This window comes from Rhinopithecus bieti, unplaced genomic scaffold (assembly GCF_001698545.2).
Source record: "Rhinopithecus bieti isolate Rb0 unplaced genomic scaffold, ASM169854v2 scaffold_20101, whole genome shotgun sequence".
NCBI classification, from domain to species: domain Eukaryota; kingdom Metazoa; phylum Chordata; class Mammalia; order Primates; family Cercopithecidae; genus Rhinopithecus; species Rhinopithecus bieti.
Window position 1 is genome coordinate 3,533,460 of NW_016810242.1, and position 7,477 is coordinate 3,540,936.

Genomic DNA, 7,477 nt, shown 5'->3' on the forward strand with positions numbered 1-7,477 from the left:
CCTCTCCCTGCCCATGGCTGTTCCTTCTTTCTGTCCCTCATGGATGCGGGCATGGACATTTTTCCTGGAGTTGCATAAAAACCACTCACATAAGGCGTTTATAGTGTAGCCAACTTATTAAAACAAAAGAAGGTTCACATCACAGCAATGCTATCGCATCAAACAGAATATTAAACTACCCGATTAAATTTTTCCTTGGCCATTGACACATCCTGGGCTTTGGTCTTCTGCCATATCGCTTTTTCCCCCATGCTCTCCAACCTTAATTGACCCTTTTCTCCTTGACACTCCCCTCAAAATACTTCTAGACCATCATGGAGAGCAACGCGGCCCTCCCTAGCCACCCCCGCCCCGAGTCCTGTGTCTACCCTCTCCAATCTTGATTGACCCATCTTCCCTTGACACTCCCCTCAAAATACTGCTAGTCTACCATGGAGAGAATGTGGTCCCTAGCCACCTCCACCCGGCACACAGTCCTGCACTGTTCCTGTCATATTCAAGGTACTGCAAATCTGTAGAATTCCTGGGCATGGAGAGGAAAACCAACTACTGTTTACACCTGGCTTAATGCCCATTATTAATCTTAAGCATTTTTAACAATCATCACTCCTTAAACTATGAACATTGCTCTAAATATTCACACACTCCATAGCTAGTACATGTATTTCAAACAAGGTCCCACTTCACACCTATTAGAATGGCCAAAATCCAAAACGCCAAATGCTGGCAAGGATGAGGAGCAACAGGAACTCTCATTCATTGCTGGTGGGAATGCAAAATGGTACGGCCACATTGGGAGACAGTTTGGCAGTTCCTATAAAACTAAACATACTCTTTCCGTATGACCCAGCAATCGTGCCTCTTGGTATGTACCCAAATGAATTGCAAATTAATGTCCATTTAAAAAGAAAAAAAACTGCACACAGATGTTTACAGCAGCTTTATTCATAATTGCCAAAACTTGGAATCAGTCAAGATGTCCTTCAGTAAATGAATGGCTAAACTGTGGTATACCCACACAATGAAATATTATTTAGTGATAAAACAAATGAGCTGTCAAGCCATGAAAAGGCATGGAGAAGACTGAAATGTGTATTGCTAAGTAAAAGAAGCCAATCTGCAAAGCCCATATACTGAATCATACCAATGATAGGACATTCTGGAAAAGGCAAAACTATGGAGAGAGTAAAAAGAACAGTGGTGGCCGGGCACGGTGGCTCACGCCTGTAATCCCAGCACTTTGGGAGGCCGAGGCGGGTGGATCACAAGGTCAGGAGTTCGAGACCATCCTGGCTAACACGGTGAAACCCGTCTCTACTAAAAATACAAAAAATTAGCCGGGCATGGTGGCGGGCGCCTGTAGTCCCAGCTACTTGGGAGGCTGAGGCAGGAGAATGGTGTGGACCCAGGAGGTGGAGCTTGCAGTGAGCCGAGATCATGCCACTGCACTCCAGTCTAGACAACCGAGCAAGACTCTGTCTCAAAAAAAAAAAAAAAGAACAGTGGTTGCCAGGGACTAGGGGTGAGGGGAGGATGAATAGACAGAGCACAGAAGATTTTAAGGGCAATGAAAATATTCTGTATGATACTATAATAGTGGTTACATGTGATTATACATTTTCCCAAACCCATCGAATGTACAGCACCAAGAGTGAATGGTAATGTAAACTGTGGACTCTGAGTGATGATCCTGTGTCAGTATAAGTACCACTGTGATTTGAGAAGTTGACAGTGGAGGAGACTGTGTGTGAGGGCAGGGCATATATGGGAATTCTCTGTACTTTCTGCTCAATTTTGCTGTGAACCTAACGTATACTGTAATATACTACATATATTACATACTATATATATGTGATATACTACAAAATAAAGTATATTAAAAAACAAAATTGGCCAGGCGTGGTGGCTCATGCCTGTAATCCCAGCACTTTGGGAGGCTGAGGCGGGTGGATCATGAGGTCAGGAGATTGAGACCAGCCTGGCCAATATAGTGGAACCCTGTCTCTACTAAAAATACAAAAATTAGCCGGATGTGGTGGTGCGTGCCTGTAGCCTCAGCTACTTGGAAGGCTGAGGCAGAAGAATCATTTGAACCTGGGAGGCGGAGGTTGCAGTGAGCCGAGATCGTGCTCCAGCCTGGGTGACAGAGCGAGACTCCATCTCGGGGGAAAAAAAAAATCATGACCAGGTGTGGTGGTTCACATTTGCAATCCCAGTACAGTACTTGGGAGGCTAAGGCAGAAGGATCCCTTGAGCCTAGGAGTTTGAGACCAGTCTGGGCAATATAAAAAGATCTCATCTCTTTTTTATTTTTTATTTTATTTATTTATTTTTTCGAGACAGAGTCTCGCTCTGTCGCCCAGGCTGGAGTTTACTGGCACAATCTCAGCTCACTGCCACCTCTACCTTCCAGGTTTAAGCAATTCTCGTGCTTCAGCCTCCTGAGTAGCTGGGACTACAAGCATGCACCACCACGCCCAGCTAATTTTTGTGTTTTTAATAGAGACAGGGTTTCATCATATTGGCCAAGCTGGTCTCAAACTCCTGGCCTCAAGTGATCCACCCGCCTCAGCCTCCCAAAGTGCTGGGATTACAGGCATGAGGCACTGTGCCCAGCCAAGACATCATCTCTTTAAAAACCAAAAAACAAACAATCAGCCAGATGTGGTGGCAAAAGCCTGTGGTCCCAGCTACTCAGGAGATTGAGGTGGCCGGATCACTTGAGCCCGGAAGGTCGAGTCTGCAGTGACCCATGGTCACATGATAGCACTCCAGCCAGGGTGACAGAGTGAGACCCTGTCCCATTAAAAAAAAATCATGCATTTAGCAAATTGGATTTTCACAAATATTTAGCTTGATTGCAAAGTTAAGCAAACACCTCCAACCAAACATTTAATTAAATTCATAAAGAGCAGCTCCTCTTAAGAGGTTATATACTCTAAAGGTATTAAATATATAAAACTCAAAAAAAGTCATGATTCTGAACTGTTTAATACTCTTACAGCAAAGCCTGTTATAAAAGTGCTAATACAGTGGATTTTGCTTTTTTATCCTAAGTTCCACACCTTCCTGGGGTGCCAATTTTGACACCTTCCTAGGATTTCAGTGATTTTTACCAAGTACTATTTTTACCTTCCTAGGGTTTTAACAATCTTACCAGACCACAAGAAGAAGAAAAAGAACCACCTCAAAGTGCTGGGATTGCAGAGTCTGGGTGGTTGAACAGTTGGTTCCGGGTGAGGATATGAGGCTGGGTTGCAAAGTCCAAGGCGATTCGAATAAGGGGAGCTCCTTTTCATCATTAAACCTTGTACTTCAGTAAGACTTTTAAAGTCCACACCTTTTGGAAAGGCGTTTGGGTTTTGCAGCATTGAGTTTTCCCCCTGGAATGAGATGAGTTCACATCTCACTTGGCAGCATTACACAGTCCATTGCCCTGTCATCATGATATATTGGTGACCTGGACCATTAGATTATTAAAAACGTGTGTGTCCTCAATGGTGTTGTATAATGACTTGTAGGGGCCATCGTGAAGTTTCATCCGCGGAGGGAGGAGGCATGGAGTCCGTGAAGTTTGTGCTTCTCTCCAGGCCCCTTGGGAACACATGAGGGACCCTTCTTTACCCAGTTGTCATGTGTGACCCCCAGGCTGAGAAACCCTGTCCTGGGACAGTGCCTACTTTTCCCCAAATTGGCTGACTCAGAGTTCCCTGCATTTCTTCTTTCCTGCTTACACAGCAGAGACAGACGCTTATCTATCTTCATATACAAATACGCAATTAACAGAAAAAACAAAAGACCTGCTCATAGGAAATGCCCTACTTATAAAAGTCAATACACAGCTGGGCACGGGGGCTCAAGCCTGTATCCCAGCACTTTGGGAGGCCAAGGCGGGCGGATCACCTGAGGCCAGGAGTTCAAGACCAGCCTGGGAAACATGATGAAACCCCATCTCTACTAAAAGTACAAAAATTAGCCGGGCGTGGTGGTGTATGCCTGTGATCCCAGCTACTTGGGAGGCTAAGACAGAAGAATCGCTTGAACTTCAGAGGCAGAGGTTGCTGTGAGCTGAGACAGTACCACTGCACTCCAGCCTGGGCAACAGAGCGAGACTGTGTCTCAAAAAAAAAAAAAAAAAAGTCAATACAAATGAACATATTCCATTAGATCCACCCTCCTTTTAATCTCCAACCACTTCTCTGTACACTTAAAGTTTTTTGAGGATTGTAATGAATCCAGTCTGTCTTTAGCTCAACCTGTTCCAATTAATGTTCAAATGTCCAGGCGTGGCTCCGGAGCACCCTTGGTTTGACTCCTTTGTCCTGGCCATGCTGCACCTGACTTCCTGAAAACATCCTTACCTCCTGGGAACAAGATGTTCCAGACCCATTCTGATTGTTTCCTGCTTCAAGATATGGGATCAGCTCTCCTCCAAATAATCCTGGTTCCTTTTAATGGAGAAAGCTATTAAAGATCACAATCTGAGTGCTGGGTGCATGTGAGGTAGAGCGGGGGAGGTGGGGAAACGGGGTAAGCGTGCTGCTTTGGTGGTAACGGAGACAGAAAAATATTTTCTTGTAAGGTTGTGTTCATACTACTCTTTCCAATTTAACACAGCGTGCCTGGCGGGTTTCACCCACGTTTCTCACAGTATGAGCCTTCAGAGGCCACTAAGACCTTCTCCATGCAGACCTACATAATAAGCCATAAATTCAGCCCTCACCTTTTCTCCCCATCCCTTCCTGTCAGGGGAAGGAAGCTGGGCAGAGATTATTTTCTGACTAGCAGAAACTGTGCCACCACTTGACTCTTGTAAGAAGGCTGCCCTACAAGGATTTGGTTTTCAACTGCTTTCTCCAGTGTATATTCTATGGGAGTGGGGGTGGATGCATGATCAACTTTGTATTTTGCACGGACTCCCCTGTAGCTGGGTCAAGGCTGGAGGACAGGACAGAGGTCAGGACAGAGAAGCAGGAAGGTCACTCAAGAGTGGGCTGCAGCCGTTCAGAATGAGAGCTTTGAACCAGGGATGCAGCAGTAGAGGTGGAGAGGATGGCATGGAGCTGGGGATTATTTGGTGTCTGGACAGAGGAGGTCAAGACGCATCCCATGTGCCTGGCCCCAGTCTCCAGGTGGCAGGAGGTGCCAGCCCAGGGAGAGAACAGAGTGGAGACACAGACACCTGAGGGGCCTGGAGTCAGCTTGGTTTTGACCTTGAGCTTGAGGTGTCTCCATTCAGATGGAAATATCCAGCGGTCTGTCGGATGCATGGGTTGGGATGTCTAACACGAACCACAGGCAGAGGAAGCTCCCAAACCCAGGCAGGTGGTTTGGACTGTCTGTTGCCAAGGAGTATTCTCCAGAGGCTGTCAACAGCTTGAGTTGTTTGCTTACATGGCTTGGGAAGACTTGGAGGCACTTCTCATTCTCATTTTGTGTGAGTCCTTGCCAGGAATCCCTGGTGTTTTTACTTAACACCAGAGTTCCAACTCAAATTAGCAAACAGCCCAGGAGGTGGGACTCAGAGAGAGGGCTGACCACGTCTCCCCACTGCCAGCTCTAGAGAACAAGGTAAGGGTGTTGGGGACCCAGAACCAAGGCCACAGAGGCTTCTAGAGCAAGCCCTGGCCGTTCCAGAAGATGGTCTCTGCCTCCCAGCGTTTCCTGGTAGGTTCTGGAGTCTCTGGAGGGACAGCAGGGGTGAGGAACAGAGGAGGGTTTGTAGAGGAAAGATCTTCTCCCACCTCCCATGCAGCAATTTTGGGGGTGCTGTGGGGGTGCTGTGGGACTGGTCTGGCCTGAGCACCACCTGCCTCCCAAGACTCTGCCTTGGCCAGGGCTGCATCTGGGCCCCACCCACAGAGAAGGCACCACCGCCTCCCTCCCTCGGAGCATCTACAAGACTGTGCTCATCTGGAAGTGCTGTTTGAACTGCAGCCTGTTTTCACTCAGGGTCTGGACGTGGCAACTTGGATCCTGGTTGTTTACCTAATCTAGCATTGGGTTATTTCTTCCCCTTCCCTGATTGCAAGAAAGTGCCAAATGTAATCAGCCACCTCGGGCCATCGCTGTTTTCGGCTCTGAGCCAGAGAAAATCAGACCTGGAGAAGGATCCTTCCCGAGGCCAAAAGCTCGCTCAGGGACCCTGTTCCCAGCCTTCATTCTCACCTTTCCCCACTAGGGACCCAACCTCGAGAGTTCCATCTCCTCCTGGCCCCGTCACAGTCTGGGCTCATTCCCCTCTCCCAGCCTGAGCTCATACTCTCTCCCCTGCTGGGGGTGCCCTTCCCATTTCCTGATACCACCTGGGACCCCACCTGTCCTCGCAGCTGAGCTCGGCCACCATTGCTTCCAGCCCACAGTGACGGGGTCCTGGTCACCACTCAGGACCAAGGTAGAATGTGACCAGACCCTGCCTTCCAGCAGCTTCTGACACAGGACACAGGCACAGAACATGTGCGTTAACAATTACAGCCCCAACTGGAAGGATGAGAAATTCCTCTTCGGCGTTTAGAGAACATACTCTAGCCAACTTCGCCGCTGCCTTCCTCAGTTCTCCCAGGCACTTCTGCCTGCCACCTCACCGCCACCCTGCCGCCACCGACAGCACAGCCTCTCTTCCAGCCTGGGTGGGGGTGTGGGTTAGAGTTCCAGCTGCCTCCTAAAGTTGTTGGGAAATGACTTAAGTCTTCCTTGTCACTTGGGCTTGGAAGTGAGGTAAGTCAGACATATGTGGATTAAACCTTGTGATCACCACCGACCAGCGCCTGGAGACGATGTGCGACACCTGCCTCGCTGCGTGGGAGCATGCAGTGAGATCATTTACGCAAAGTACTTAGCATCCAGCACACCGTACTTCCTTAATAGGTCTAAGCCGGCATTTCTGCATGTATTACATTCCATCCTCAGCCCAACCTTCACAAGCAAAACAAGACCAGCTCATTCTTCCTTCCATTCTCCAGGCTGGCGTGCAGTGGTGCAAGCTCAGCTCACTCCAGCCTCAACCTCCTGGGCCCAAGCTAGCGTCCCACCTCAGCCTCCCAAGTAGCTGAGACTACAGGTGTGCACCACCACGCTTGGCTAATTTTTTATTTTATGTAGAGATGGGGTTTCACCATGTTGCCTCGGCTGTTCTCAAATTCATGGACTCAAGCAATCCACCTGCCTTGGCATACCGACTGCTAGGATTATAGGTGTGAGCCACTGCACCCAGCCTCTGTTCTCTTCTTCAAGCACACATAGATGCATGCACTGCTCTGCAGCCTTGTGCTCTAAATAAGTAGGGTTCACAGGTGAGGTCTTTCCTCATGGCCAACTTTTATAAATGTAGGCAGAGAAGAGGGCAAAGGTTTTCAGAGCCAGAGATGGCACAGAAGTTCCTAGTGATGTCTGGTGCGTGTAACTGCCTGTCAGGTGGTGGTTGGGAAGCTGCTGTGTGAGCAAATGTTTCTCTTCCTTCCCTTCCTCGACCTTCCAT